Below are 9,341 nucleotides of genomic sequence, written 5' to 3'. Positions count from 1 at the left end.
ACATTGCAACGAATTACACTTTGCTATCAACTCTAACATCTCTGCCGGGATTCGAACCCGGGACCTTTGGATTAGAAGTCCAACGCGCTATCCACTGCGCTACAGAGACACTAACGCAGCGTTTTTTCCGTAATTTCTTGGAAATGCCCACAACAAAACAACACGACGAATTACACTTTGCCATCAACTCTAACATCTCTGCCGGGATTCGAACCCGGGACCTTTGGATTAGAAGTCCAATGCGCTATCCACTGCGCTACAGAGACACTAACGCAGCGTTTTTTCCGTAATTTCTTGGAAAGGCCCACAACAAAACAACAACAAATTACACTTTGCTATCAATTCTAACATCTCTGCCGGGATTCGAACCCTGGACCTTTGGATTAGAAGTCCAACGCGCTATCCACTGCGCTACAGAGACACTAACACAGCGTTTTTTCCGTAATTTCTTGGAAAGGCCCACAACAAAACAACAACAAATTACACTTTGCTATCAACTCTAACATCTCCGCCGGGATTCGAACCCTGGACCTTTGCATTAGAAGTCCAACGCGCTATCCACTGCGCTACAGAGACACTAACGCAGCGTTTTTTCCGTAATTACTTGGAAAGGCCCACAACAAAACAACAACAACCCAACGAATTACACTTTGCTATCAACTCTAACATCTCTGCCGGGATTCGAACCCGGGACCTTTTGGATTAGAAGTCCAACGCGTTATCCACTGTGCTACAGAGACACTAACGTAGCGTTTTTTCCGTAATTTCTTGGAAAGGCCCACAACAAAAAAGCAACAACGCAACGAATTACACTTTGCTATCAACTCTAACATCTCTGCCGGGATTCGAACGCGGGACCTTTGAATTACAAGTCTAACGCGCTATCCGCTGCGCTACAGAGACACTAACGTAGCGTTTTTTTTCGTAATTTCTTGGAAAGGCCCACAACAAAACAACAACAACGCAACGAATTACACTTTGCTATCAACTCTAACATCTCTGCCGGGATTCGAACCCGGGACCTTTGGATTAGAAGTCCAACGCGCTATCCACTGCGCTACAGAGACACTAGCGCAACATTTTTTCCGTAATTTCTTGGAAAGGCCCACAACAAAACAACAACATCGCAACGAATTACACTTTGCTATCAACTCTAACATCTCTGCCGGGGTTCGAACCCGGGACCTTTGGATTAGAAGTCCAACGCGTTATCCACTGCGCTACAGAGACACTAATGCAACGTTTTTTCCGTAATTTCTTGGAAAGGCCCACAACAAAACACTACAACGAATTACACTTTGCTATCAACTCTACCATCACTGCCGGGATTCGAACCCGGGACCTTTGGATTAGAAGTCCAACGCGCTATCCACTGCGCTACAGAGACACTAATGCATCGTTTTTTCCGTAATTTCTTGGAAAGGCCCACAACAAAACAACAACAACGCAACGAATTACACTTTGCTATCAACTCTAACATCTCTGCCGGGATTCGAACCCGTGACCTTTGGATTAGAAGTCCAACGCGCTATCCACTGCGCTACAGAGACACTAATGCATCGTTTTTTCCGTAATTTCTTGGAAAGGCCCACAACAAAACACTACAACGAATTACACTTTGCTATCAACTCTACCATCACTGCCGGGATTCGAACCCGGGACCTTTGGATTAGAAGTCCAACGCGCTATCCACTGCGCTACAGAGACACTAATGCATCGTTTTTTCCGTAATTTCTTGGAAAGGCCCACAACAAAACAACAACAACGCAACGAATTACTATTTGCTATCACCTCTAACATCTCTGCCGGGATTCGAACCCGTGACCTTTGGATTAGAAGTCCAACGCGCTATCCACTGCGCTACAGAGACACTAATGCATCGTTTTTTCCGTAATTTCTTGGAAAGGCCCACAACAAAACACTACAACGAATTACACTTCGCTATCAACTCTACCATCACTGCCGGGATTCGAACCCGGGACCTTTGGATTAGAAGTCCAACGCGCTATCCACTGCGCTACAGAGACACTAACGCAACGTTTTTTCCGTAATTTCTTGGAAAGGCCCACAACAAAACAACAACATTGCAACGAATTACACTTCGCTATCAACTCTACCATCACTGCCGGGATTCGAACCCGGGACCTTTGGATTAGAAGTCCAACGCGTTATCCACTGCGCTACAGAGACACTAACGCAACGTTTTTTCCGTAATTTCTTGGAAAGGCCCACAACAAAACACTACAACGAATTACACTTCGCTATCAACTCTACCATCACTGCCGGGATTCGAACCCGGGACCTTTGGATTAGAAGTCCAACGCGCTATCCACTGCGCTACAGAGACACTAACGCAACGTTTTTTCCGTAATTTCTTGGAAAGGCCCACAACAAAACAACAACATTGCAACGAATTACACTTCGCTATCAACTCTACCATCACTGCCGGGATTCGAACACGGGACCTTTGGATTAGAAGTCCAACGCGTTATCCACTGCGCTACAGAGACACTAACGCAACGTTTTTTCCGTAATTTCTTGGAAAGGCCCACAACAAAACAACAACAACGCAACGAATTACACTTTGCTATCAACTCGAACATCTCTGCCGGGATTCGAACCCGGGATCTTTGGATTAGAAGTCCAACGCGCTATCCACTGCGCTACAGAGACACTAACGCAACGTTTTTTCCGTAATTTCTTGGAAAGGCCCACAACAAAACAACAACAACGCAACGAATTACACTTTGCTATCAACTCTAACATCTCTGCCGGGATTCGAACCCGGGACCTTTGGATTAGAAGTCCAACGCGTTATCCACTGCGCTACAGAGACACTAACGCAACATTTTTTCCGTAATTTCTTGGAAAGGCCCACAACAAAACACTACAACGAATTACACTTTGCTATCAACTCTACCATCACTGCCGGGATTCGAACCCGGGACCTTTGGATTAGAAGTCCAACGCGCTATCCACTGCGCTACAGAGACACTAATGCATCGTTTTTTCCGTAATTTCTTGGAAAGGCCCACAACAAAACAACAACAACGAACGGATTACACTTTGCTATCAACTCTAACATCTCTGCCGGGATTCGAACCCGTGACCTTTGGATTAGAAGTCCAACGCGCTATCCACTGCGCTACAGAGACACTAATGCATCGTTTTTTCCGTAATTTCTTGGAAAGGCCCACAACAAAACACTACAACGAATTACACTTTGCTATCAACTGTACCATCACTGCCGGGATTCGAACCCGGGACCTTTGGATTAGAAGTCCAACGCGCTATCCACTGCGCTACAGAGACACTAATGCATCGTTTTTTCCGTAATTTCTTGGAAAGGCCCACAACAAAACAACAACGCAACGAATTACTATTTGCTGTCAACTCTAACATCTCTGCCGGGATTCGAACCCGTGACCTTTGGATTAGAAGTCCAACGCGCTATCCACTGCGCTACAGAGACACTAATGCATCGTTTTTTCCGTAATTTCTTGGAAAGGCCCACAACAAAACACTACAACGAATTACACTTCGCTATCAACTCTACCATCACTGCCGGGATTCGAACCCGGGACCTTTGGATTAGAAGTCCAACGCGCTATCCACTGCGCTACAGAGACACTAACGCAACGTTTTTTCCGTAATTTCTTGGAAAGGCCCACAACAAAACTACAACATTGCAACGAATTACACTTCGCTATCAACTCTACCATCACTGCCGGGATTCGAACCCGGGACCTTTGGATTAGAAGTCCAACGCGTTATCCACTGCGCTACAGAGACACTAACGCAACGTTTTTTCCGTAATTTCTTGGAAAGGCCCACAACAAAACAACAACAACGCAACGAATTACACTTTGCTATCAACTCTAACATCTCTGCCGGGATTCGAACCCGGGACCTTTGGATTAGAAGTCCAACGCGCTATCCACTGCGCTACAGAGACACTAATGCAACGTTTTTTCCGTAATTTCTTGGAAAGGCCCACAACAAAACAACAACAACGCAACGAATTACACTTTGCTATCAACACTAACATCTCTGCCGGGATTCGAACCCGGGACCTTTGGATTAGAAGTCCAACGCGCTATCCACTGCGCTACAGAGACACTAACGCAACGTTTTTTCCGTAATTTCTTGGAAAGGCCCACAACAAAACAACAACAACGCAACGAATTACACTTTGCTATCAACTCTAACATCTCTGCCGGGATTCGAACCCGGGACCTTTGGATTAGAAGTCCAACGCGTTATCCACTGCGCTACAGAGACACTAACGCAACGTTTTTTCCGTAATTTCTTGGAAAGGCCCACAACAAAACAACAACAACAACGCAACGAATTACACTTTGCTATCAACTCTAACATCTCTGCCGGGATTCGAACCCGGGACCTTTGGATTAGAAGTCCAACGCGTTATCCACTGCGCTACACAGACACTAACGCAACGTTTTTTCCGTAATTTCTTGGAAAGGCCCACAACTAAACAACAACAACGCAACGAATTACACTTTGCTATCAACTCTAACATCTCTGCCGGGATTCGAACCCGGGACCTTTGGATTAGAAGTCCAACGCGCTATCCACTGCGCTACAGAGACACTAACGCAACGTTTTTTCCGTAATTTCTTGGAAAGGCCCACAACAAAACAACAACAACGCAACGAATTACACTTTGCTATCAACTCTAACATCTCACCCGGCATTCGAACCCGGGACCTTTGGATTAGATGTCCAACGCGTTATCCACTGCGCTACAGAGACACTAACGCAACGTTTTTTCCGTAATTTCTTGGAAAGGCCCACAACAAAACAACAACAACGCAACGAATTACACTTTGCTATCAACTCTAACATCTCTGCCGGGATTCGAACCCGGGACCTTTGGATTAGAAGTCCAACGCGTTATCCACTGCGCTACAGAGACACTAACGCAACGTTTTTTCCGTAATTTCTTGGAAAGGCCCACAACAAAACAACAACAACGCAACGAATTACAATTTGCTATCAACTCTAACATCTCTGCCGGGATTCGAACCCGGGACCTTTGGATTAGAAGTCCAACGCGCTATCCGTTGCGCTACAGAGACACTTACGCAACGTTTTTTCCGTAATTTCTTGGAAAGGCCCACCACAAAACAACAACAACGCAACGTATTACACTTTGCTATCAACTCTAACATCTCTGCCGCGATTCGAACCCGGGACCTTTGGATTAGAAGTCCAACGCGCTATCCACTGCGCTACACAGACACTAACGCAACGTTTTTTCCGTAATTTCTTGGAAAGGCCCACAACAAAACAACAACAACGCAACGAATTACACTTTGCTATCAACTCTAACATCTCTGCCGGGATTCGAACCCGGGACCTTTGAATTACAAGTCCAACGCGCTATCCACTGCGCTACAGAGACACTAACGCACCGTTTTTTCCGTAATTTCTTGGAAAGGCCCACAACAAAACAACAACAACGCAACGAATTACACTTTGCTATCAACTCTAACATCAGTGCCGGGATTCGAACCCAGGACCTTTAGATGAGAAGTCCAACGCGCTATCCACTGCGCTACAAAGACACTAACGTAGCGTTTTTTCCGTAATTTCTTGGAAAGGCCCACAACAAAACAACAACATTGCAACGAATAACACTTTGCTATCAGCTCTAACATCTCTGCCGGGGTTCGAACCCGGGACCTTTGGATTAGAAGTCCAACGCGCTATCCACTGCGCTACAGAGACACTAACGCAGCGTTTTTTCCGTAATTTCTTGGAAATGCTCACAACGAAACAACAACAACGCAACGAATTACACTTTGCTATCAACTCTAACATCTCTGCCGGGATTCGAACCCGGGACCTTTGGATTAGAAGTCCAACGCGCTATCCACTGCGCTACAGAGACACTAACGCACCGTTTTTTCCGTAATTTCTTGGAAAGGCCCACAACAAAACAACAACAACGCAACGAATTACACTTTGCTATCAACTCTAGCATCTCCGCCGCGATTCGAACCCAGGACCTTTGGATTAGAAGTCCAACGCGATATCCACTGCGCTACAGAGACACTAACGCAGCGTTTTTTCCGTAATTTCTTGGAAAGGCCCAAAACAAAACAACAACAACGTAACGAATTACACTTTGCTATCAACTCTAACATCTCTGCCGGGACCTTTGGATTAGAAGTCCAACGCGCTATCCACTGCGCTACAGAGACACTAACGCAGCGTTTTTTCCGTAATTTCTTGGAAAGGCCCACAACAAAACAACAACAGCGCAACGAATTACACTTTGCTATCAACTCTAACATCTCTGCCGGGATTCGAACCCGGGACCTTTGCATTAGAAGTCCAACGCGCTATCCACTGCGCTATAAAGACACTAACGTAGCGTTTTTTCCGTAATTTCTTGGAAAGGCCCACAACAAAACAACAACATTGCAACGAATTACACTTTGCTATCAACTCTAACATCTCTGCCGGGATTCGAACCCGGGACCTTTGCATTAGAAGTCCAACGCGCTATCCACTGCGCTACAGAGACACTAACGCACCGTTTTTTCCGTAATTTCTTGGAAAGGCCCACAACAAAACAACAACAACGCAACGAATTACACTTTGCTATCAACTCTAGCATCTCCGCCGCGATTCGAACCCAGGACCTTTGGATTAGAAGTCCAACGCGATATCCACTGCGCTACAGAGACACTAACGCAGCGTTTTTTCCGTAATTTCTTGGAAAGGCCCACAACAAAACAACAACAACGTAACGAATTACACTTTGCTATCAACTCTAACATCTCTGCCGGGACCTTTGGATTAGAAGTCCAACGCGCTATCCACTGCGCTACAGAGACACTAACGCAGCGTTTTTTCCGTAATTTCTTGGAAAGGCCCACAACAAAACAACAACAGCGCAACGAATTACACTTTGCTATCAACTCTAACATCTCTGCCGGGATTCGAACCCGGGACCTTTGCATTAGAAGTCCAACGCGCTATCCACTGCGCTATAAAGACACTAACGTAGCGTTTTTTCCGTAATTTCTTGGAAAGGCCCACAACAAAACAACAACATTGCAACGAATTACACTTTGCTATCAACTCTAACATCTCTGCCGGGGTTCGAACCCGGGACCTTTGGATTAGAAGTCCAACGCGTTATCCACTGCGCTACAGAGACACTAACGCAACGTTTTTTCCGTAATTTCTTGGAAAGGCCCACAACAAAACAACACAACGAATTACACTTTGCTATCAACTCTAACATCTCTGCCGGGATTCGAACCCGGGACCTTTGGATTAGAAGTCCAACGCGCTATCCACTGCGCTACAGAGACAATAATGCATCGTTTTTTCCGTAATTTCTTGGAAAGGCCCACAACAAAACAACGAATTACACGTTGCTATCAACTCTAACATCTCTGCCGGGATTCGAACCCGGGACCTTTGGATTAGAAGTTCAACGCGTTATCCACTGCGCTACAGAGACACTAACGCAACGTTTTTTCCGTAATTTCTTGGAAAGGCCCACAACAAAACAACAACAACGCAACGAATTACACTTTGCTATCAACTCTAACATCTCTGCCGGGATTCGAACCCGGGACCTTTGGATTAGAAGTCCAACGCGCTATCCACTGCGCTACAGAGACACTAACGCAACGTTTGTTCCGTAATTTCTTGGAAAGGCCCACAACAAAACAACAACATTGCAACGAATTACACTTCTCTATCAACTCTACCATCACTGCCGGGATTCGAACCCGGGACCTTTGGATTAGAAGTCCAACGCGCTATCCACTGCGTTACAGAGACACTAACGCAACGTTTTTTCCGTAATTTCTTGGAAAGGCCCACAACAAAACAACACAACGAATTACACTTTGCTATCAACTCTAACATCTCTGCCGGGATTCGAACCCGGGACCTTTGGATTAGAAGTCCAACGCGCTATCCACTGCGCTACAGAGACACTAACGCAACGTTTGTTCCGTAATTTCTTGGAAAGGCCCACAACAAAACAACAACATTGCAACGAATTACACTTCTCTATCAACTCTACCATCACTGCCGGGATTCGAACCCGGGACCTTTGGATTAGAAGTCCAACGCGCTATCCACTGCGCTACAGAGACACTAACGCACCGTTTTTTCCGTAATTTCTTGGAAAGGCCCACAACAAAACAACAACAACGCAACGAATTACACTTTGCTATCAACTCTAGCATCTCCGCCGCGATTCGAACCCAGGACCTTTGGATTAGAAGTCCAACGCGATATCCACTGCGCTACAGAGACACTAACGCAGCGTTTTTTCCGTAATTTCTTGGAAAGGCCCAAAATAAAACAACAACAACGTAACGAATTACACTTTGCTATCAACTCTAACATCTCTGCCGGGATTCGAACCCGGGACCTTTGCATTAGAAGTCCAACGCGCTATCCACTGCGCTATAAAGACACTAACGCAGCGTTTTTTCCGTAATTTCTTGGAAAGGCCCACAACAAAACAACAACATTGCAACGAATTACACTTTGCTATCAACTCTAACATCTCTGCCGGGATTCGAACCCGGGACCTTTGCATTAGAAGTCCAACGCGATATCCACTGCGCTACAGAGACACTAACGCAGCGTTTTTTCCGTAATTTCTTGGAAAGGCCCACAACAAAACAACAACAACGTAACGAATTACACTTTGCTATCAACTCTAACATCTCTGCCGGGACCTTTGGATTAGAAGTCCAACGCGCTATCCACTGCGCTACAGAGACACTAACGCAGCGTTTTTTCCGTAATTTCTTGGAAAGGCCCACAACAAAACAACAACAGCGCAACGAATTACACTTTGCTATCAACTCTAACATCTCTGCCGGGATTCGAACCCGGGACCTTTGCATTAGAAGTCCAACGCGCTATCCACTGCGCTATAAAGACACTAACGTAGCGTTTTTTCCGTAATTTCTTGGAAAGGCCCACAACAAAACAACAACATTGCAACGAATTACACTTTGCTATCAACTCTAACATCTCTGCCGGGGTTCGAACCCGGGACCTTTGGATTAGAAGTCCAACGCGTTATCCACTGCGCTACAGAGACACTAACGCAACGTTTTTTCCGTAATTTCTTGGAAAGGCCCACAACAAAACAACACAACGAATTACACTTTGCTATCAACTCTAACATCTCTGCCGGGATTCGAACCCGGGACCTTTGGATTAGAAGTCCAACGCGCTATCCACTGCGCTACAGAGACAATAATGCATCGTTTTTTCCGTAATTTCTTGGAAAGGCCCACAACAAAACAACGAATTACACTTTGCTATCA

At 45.6% G+C, this 9,341-nt stretch overlaps 54 non-coding genes across 54 annotated transcripts; all 54 read right to left on the bottom strand.

Moving 5' to 3' along the window:
* Nucleotides 1–36: 36 nt before the first annotated feature.
* TRNAR-UCU (transfer RNA arginine (anticodon UCU)) lies at nt 37–109 on the bottom strand. The gene has a single exon. It is a non-coding gene; the product is annotated as a tRNA-Arg (tRNA).
* An 84-nt stretch (nt 110–193) lies between these two features.
* Nucleotides 194–266, bottom strand: TRNAR-UCU (transfer RNA arginine (anticodon UCU)). The gene has a single exon. It is a non-coding gene; the product is annotated as a tRNA-Arg (tRNA).
* An 82-nt stretch (nt 267–348) lies between these two features.
* On the bottom strand, nt 349–421 carry TRNAR-UCU (transfer RNA arginine (anticodon UCU)). Its single transcript has one exon. It is a non-coding gene; the product is annotated as a tRNA-Arg (tRNA).
* Nucleotides 422–503: 82 nt separating this feature from the next.
* Nucleotides 504–576, bottom strand: TRNAR-UCU (transfer RNA arginine (anticodon UCU)). Its single transcript has one exon. It is a non-coding gene; the product is annotated as a tRNA-Arg (tRNA).
* Nucleotides 577–666: 90 nt separating this feature from the next.
* On the bottom strand, nt 667–740 carry TRNAR-UCU (transfer RNA arginine (anticodon UCU)). The gene has a single exon. It is a non-coding gene; the product is annotated as a tRNA-Arg (tRNA).
* A 254-nt stretch (nt 741–994) lies between these two features.
* On the bottom strand, nt 995–1,067 carry TRNAR-UCU (transfer RNA arginine (anticodon UCU)). The gene has a single exon. It is a non-coding gene; the product is annotated as a tRNA-Arg (tRNA).
* A 90-nt stretch (nt 1,068–1,157) lies between these two features.
* On the bottom strand, nt 1,158–1,230 carry TRNAR-UCU (transfer RNA arginine (anticodon UCU)). The gene has a single exon. It is a non-coding gene; the product is annotated as a tRNA-Arg (tRNA).
* Nucleotides 1,231–1,314: 84 nt separating this feature from the next.
* TRNAR-UCU (transfer RNA arginine (anticodon UCU)) lies at nt 1,315–1,387 on the bottom strand. The gene has a single exon. It is a non-coding gene; the product is annotated as a tRNA-Arg (tRNA).
* A 90-nt stretch (nt 1,388–1,477) lies between these two features.
* On the bottom strand, nt 1,478–1,550 carry TRNAR-UCU (transfer RNA arginine (anticodon UCU)). Its single transcript has one exon. It is a non-coding gene; the product is annotated as a tRNA-Arg (tRNA).
* Nucleotides 1,551–1,634: 84 nt separating this feature from the next.
* On the bottom strand, nt 1,635–1,707 carry TRNAR-UCU (transfer RNA arginine (anticodon UCU)). The gene has a single exon. It is a non-coding gene; the product is annotated as a tRNA-Arg (tRNA).
* A 90-nt stretch (nt 1,708–1,797) lies between these two features.
* Nucleotides 1,798–1,870, bottom strand: TRNAR-UCU (transfer RNA arginine (anticodon UCU)). The gene has a single exon. It is a non-coding gene; the product is annotated as a tRNA-Arg (tRNA).
* Nucleotides 1,871–1,954: 84 nt separating this feature from the next.
* On the bottom strand, nt 1,955–2,027 carry TRNAR-UCU (transfer RNA arginine (anticodon UCU)). The gene has a single exon. It is a non-coding gene; the product is annotated as a tRNA-Arg (tRNA).
* A 90-nt stretch (nt 2,028–2,117) lies between these two features.
* Nucleotides 2,118–2,190, bottom strand: TRNAR-UCU (transfer RNA arginine (anticodon UCU)). Its single transcript has one exon. It is a non-coding gene; the product is annotated as a tRNA-Arg (tRNA).
* An 84-nt stretch (nt 2,191–2,274) lies between these two features.
* Nucleotides 2,275–2,347, bottom strand: TRNAR-UCU (transfer RNA arginine (anticodon UCU)). Its single transcript has one exon. It is a non-coding gene; the product is annotated as a tRNA-Arg (tRNA).
* Nucleotides 2,348–2,437: 90 nt separating this feature from the next.
* Nucleotides 2,438–2,510, bottom strand: TRNAR-UCU (transfer RNA arginine (anticodon UCU)). Its single transcript has one exon. It is a non-coding gene; the product is annotated as a tRNA-Arg (tRNA).
* Nucleotides 2,511–2,600: 90 nt separating this feature from the next.
* Nucleotides 2,601–2,673, bottom strand: TRNAR-UCU (transfer RNA arginine (anticodon UCU)). The gene has a single exon. It is a non-coding gene; the product is annotated as a tRNA-Arg (tRNA).
* Nucleotides 2,674–2,763: 90 nt separating this feature from the next.
* On the bottom strand, nt 2,764–2,836 carry TRNAR-UCU (transfer RNA arginine (anticodon UCU)). Its single transcript has one exon. It is a non-coding gene; the product is annotated as a tRNA-Arg (tRNA).
* An 84-nt stretch (nt 2,837–2,920) lies between these two features.
* Nucleotides 2,921–2,993, bottom strand: TRNAR-UCU (transfer RNA arginine (anticodon UCU)). The gene has a single exon. It is a non-coding gene; the product is annotated as a tRNA-Arg (tRNA).
* Nucleotides 2,994–3,082: 89 nt separating this feature from the next.
* TRNAR-UCU (transfer RNA arginine (anticodon UCU)) lies at nt 3,083–3,155 on the bottom strand. Its single transcript has one exon. It is a non-coding gene; the product is annotated as a tRNA-Arg (tRNA).
* An 84-nt stretch (nt 3,156–3,239) lies between these two features.
* On the bottom strand, nt 3,240–3,312 carry TRNAR-UCU (transfer RNA arginine (anticodon UCU)). The gene has a single exon. It is a non-coding gene; the product is annotated as a tRNA-Arg (tRNA).
* An 87-nt stretch (nt 3,313–3,399) lies between these two features.
* On the bottom strand, nt 3,400–3,472 carry TRNAR-UCU (transfer RNA arginine (anticodon UCU)). Its single transcript has one exon. It is a non-coding gene; the product is annotated as a tRNA-Arg (tRNA).
* Nucleotides 3,473–3,556: 84 nt separating this feature from the next.
* On the bottom strand, nt 3,557–3,629 carry TRNAR-UCU (transfer RNA arginine (anticodon UCU)). The gene has a single exon. It is a non-coding gene; the product is annotated as a tRNA-Arg (tRNA).
* Nucleotides 3,630–3,719: 90 nt separating this feature from the next.
* On the bottom strand, nt 3,720–3,792 carry TRNAR-UCU (transfer RNA arginine (anticodon UCU)). The gene has a single exon. It is a non-coding gene; the product is annotated as a tRNA-Arg (tRNA).
* Nucleotides 3,793–3,882: 90 nt separating this feature from the next.
* Nucleotides 3,883–3,955, bottom strand: TRNAR-UCU (transfer RNA arginine (anticodon UCU)). Its single transcript has one exon. It is a non-coding gene; the product is annotated as a tRNA-Arg (tRNA).
* Nucleotides 3,956–4,045: 90 nt separating this feature from the next.
* TRNAR-UCU (transfer RNA arginine (anticodon UCU)) lies at nt 4,046–4,118 on the bottom strand. The gene has a single exon. It is a non-coding gene; the product is annotated as a tRNA-Arg (tRNA).
* Nucleotides 4,119–4,208: 90 nt separating this feature from the next.
* On the bottom strand, nt 4,209–4,281 carry TRNAR-UCU (transfer RNA arginine (anticodon UCU)). The gene has a single exon. It is a non-coding gene; the product is annotated as a tRNA-Arg (tRNA).
* Nucleotides 4,282–4,374: 93 nt separating this feature from the next.
* TRNAR-UCU (transfer RNA arginine (anticodon UCU)) lies at nt 4,375–4,447 on the bottom strand. The gene has a single exon. It is a non-coding gene; the product is annotated as a tRNA-Arg (tRNA).
* A 90-nt stretch (nt 4,448–4,537) lies between these two features.
* TRNAR-UCU (transfer RNA arginine (anticodon UCU)) lies at nt 4,538–4,610 on the bottom strand. Its single transcript has one exon. It is a non-coding gene; the product is annotated as a tRNA-Arg (tRNA).
* A 90-nt stretch (nt 4,611–4,700) lies between these two features.
* Nucleotides 4,701–4,773, bottom strand: TRNAR-UCU (transfer RNA arginine (anticodon UCU)). The gene has a single exon. It is a non-coding gene; the product is annotated as a tRNA-Arg (tRNA).
* Nucleotides 4,774–4,863: 90 nt separating this feature from the next.
* Nucleotides 4,864–4,936, bottom strand: TRNAR-UCU (transfer RNA arginine (anticodon UCU)). The gene has a single exon. It is a non-coding gene; the product is annotated as a tRNA-Arg (tRNA).
* A 90-nt stretch (nt 4,937–5,026) lies between these two features.
* Nucleotides 5,027–5,099, bottom strand: TRNAR-UCU (transfer RNA arginine (anticodon UCU)). Its single transcript has one exon. It is a non-coding gene; the product is annotated as a tRNA-Arg (tRNA).
* A 90-nt stretch (nt 5,100–5,189) lies between these two features.
* Nucleotides 5,190–5,262, bottom strand: TRNAR-UCU (transfer RNA arginine (anticodon UCU)). Its single transcript has one exon. It is a non-coding gene; the product is annotated as a tRNA-Arg (tRNA).
* Nucleotides 5,263–5,352: 90 nt separating this feature from the next.
* TRNAT-UGU (transfer RNA threonine (anticodon UGU)) lies at nt 5,353–5,425 on the bottom strand. Its single transcript has one exon. It is a non-coding gene; the product is annotated as a tRNA-Thr (tRNA).
* Nucleotides 5,426–5,515: 90 nt separating this feature from the next.
* TRNAR-UCU (transfer RNA arginine (anticodon UCU)) lies at nt 5,516–5,588 on the bottom strand. Its single transcript has one exon. It is a non-coding gene; the product is annotated as a tRNA-Arg (tRNA).
* Nucleotides 5,589–5,678: 90 nt separating this feature from the next.
* TRNAR-UCU (transfer RNA arginine (anticodon UCU)) lies at nt 5,679–5,751 on the bottom strand. The gene has a single exon. It is a non-coding gene; the product is annotated as a tRNA-Arg (tRNA).
* Nucleotides 5,752–5,841: 90 nt separating this feature from the next.
* TRNAR-UCU (transfer RNA arginine (anticodon UCU)) lies at nt 5,842–5,914 on the bottom strand. Its single transcript has one exon. It is a non-coding gene; the product is annotated as a tRNA-Arg (tRNA).
* A 90-nt stretch (nt 5,915–6,004) lies between these two features.
* On the bottom strand, nt 6,005–6,077 carry TRNAR-UCU (transfer RNA arginine (anticodon UCU)). The gene has a single exon. It is a non-coding gene; the product is annotated as a tRNA-Arg (tRNA).
* Nucleotides 6,078–6,317: 240 nt separating this feature from the next.
* Nucleotides 6,318–6,390, bottom strand: TRNAR-UCU (transfer RNA arginine (anticodon UCU)). The gene has a single exon. It is a non-coding gene; the product is annotated as a tRNA-Arg (tRNA).
* Nucleotides 6,391–6,480: 90 nt separating this feature from the next.
* On the bottom strand, nt 6,481–6,553 carry TRNAR-UCU (transfer RNA arginine (anticodon UCU)). The gene has a single exon. It is a non-coding gene; the product is annotated as a tRNA-Arg (tRNA).
* Nucleotides 6,554–6,643: 90 nt separating this feature from the next.
* Nucleotides 6,644–6,716, bottom strand: TRNAR-UCU (transfer RNA arginine (anticodon UCU)). Its single transcript has one exon. It is a non-coding gene; the product is annotated as a tRNA-Arg (tRNA).
* A 240-nt stretch (nt 6,717–6,956) lies between these two features.
* On the bottom strand, nt 6,957–7,029 carry TRNAR-UCU (transfer RNA arginine (anticodon UCU)). The gene has a single exon. It is a non-coding gene; the product is annotated as a tRNA-Arg (tRNA).
* Nucleotides 7,030–7,119: 90 nt separating this feature from the next.
* TRNAR-UCU (transfer RNA arginine (anticodon UCU)) lies at nt 7,120–7,192 on the bottom strand. Its single transcript has one exon. It is a non-coding gene; the product is annotated as a tRNA-Arg (tRNA).
* Nucleotides 7,193–7,276: 84 nt separating this feature from the next.
* TRNAR-UCU (transfer RNA arginine (anticodon UCU)) lies at nt 7,277–7,349 on the bottom strand. Its single transcript has one exon. It is a non-coding gene; the product is annotated as a tRNA-Arg (tRNA).
* A 79-nt stretch (nt 7,350–7,428) lies between these two features.
* Nucleotides 7,429–7,501, bottom strand: TRNAR-UCU (transfer RNA arginine (anticodon UCU)). Its single transcript has one exon. It is a non-coding gene; the product is annotated as a tRNA-Arg (tRNA).
* Nucleotides 7,502–7,591: 90 nt separating this feature from the next.
* Nucleotides 7,592–7,664, bottom strand: TRNAR-UCU (transfer RNA arginine (anticodon UCU)). Its single transcript has one exon. It is a non-coding gene; the product is annotated as a tRNA-Arg (tRNA).
* Nucleotides 7,665–7,754: 90 nt separating this feature from the next.
* On the bottom strand, nt 7,755–7,827 carry TRNAR-UCU (transfer RNA arginine (anticodon UCU)). Its single transcript has one exon. It is a non-coding gene; the product is annotated as a tRNA-Arg (tRNA).
* Nucleotides 7,828–7,911: 84 nt separating this feature from the next.
* TRNAR-UCU (transfer RNA arginine (anticodon UCU)) lies at nt 7,912–7,984 on the bottom strand. The gene has a single exon. It is a non-coding gene; the product is annotated as a tRNA-Arg (tRNA).
* Nucleotides 7,985–8,074: 90 nt separating this feature from the next.
* On the bottom strand, nt 8,075–8,147 carry TRNAR-UCU (transfer RNA arginine (anticodon UCU)). Its single transcript has one exon. It is a non-coding gene; the product is annotated as a tRNA-Arg (tRNA).
* Nucleotides 8,148–8,237: 90 nt separating this feature from the next.
* On the bottom strand, nt 8,238–8,310 carry TRNAR-UCU (transfer RNA arginine (anticodon UCU)). The gene has a single exon. It is a non-coding gene; the product is annotated as a tRNA-Arg (tRNA).
* A 90-nt stretch (nt 8,311–8,400) lies between these two features.
* On the bottom strand, nt 8,401–8,473 carry TRNAR-UCU (transfer RNA arginine (anticodon UCU)). The gene has a single exon. It is a non-coding gene; the product is annotated as a tRNA-Arg (tRNA).
* A 90-nt stretch (nt 8,474–8,563) lies between these two features.
* TRNAR-UCU (transfer RNA arginine (anticodon UCU)) lies at nt 8,564–8,636 on the bottom strand. Its single transcript has one exon. It is a non-coding gene; the product is annotated as a tRNA-Arg (tRNA).
* Nucleotides 8,637–8,876: 240 nt separating this feature from the next.
* On the bottom strand, nt 8,877–8,949 carry TRNAR-UCU (transfer RNA arginine (anticodon UCU)). The gene has a single exon. It is a non-coding gene; the product is annotated as a tRNA-Arg (tRNA).
* Nucleotides 8,950–9,039: 90 nt separating this feature from the next.
* On the bottom strand, nt 9,040–9,112 carry TRNAR-UCU (transfer RNA arginine (anticodon UCU)). The gene has a single exon. It is a non-coding gene; the product is annotated as a tRNA-Arg (tRNA).
* An 84-nt stretch (nt 9,113–9,196) lies between these two features.
* On the bottom strand, nt 9,197–9,269 carry TRNAR-UCU (transfer RNA arginine (anticodon UCU)). The gene has a single exon. It is a non-coding gene; the product is annotated as a tRNA-Arg (tRNA).
* Nucleotides 9,270–9,341: the final 72 nt, after the last annotated feature.

Source organism: Pholcus phalangioides, unplaced genomic scaffold, assembly GCF_987345545.1.
Source record: "Pholcus phalangioides strain wild (caught in Gottingen) unplaced genomic scaffold, Ppha-v1.0 ptg000017l_1, whole genome shotgun sequence".
NCBI classification, from domain to species: domain Eukaryota; kingdom Metazoa; phylum Arthropoda; class Arachnida; order Araneae; family Pholcidae; genus Pholcus; species Pholcus phalangioides.
Note: the sequence above shows the minus strand (reverse complement) of the source record. Positions and strands in the feature narration are given on the sequence as shown.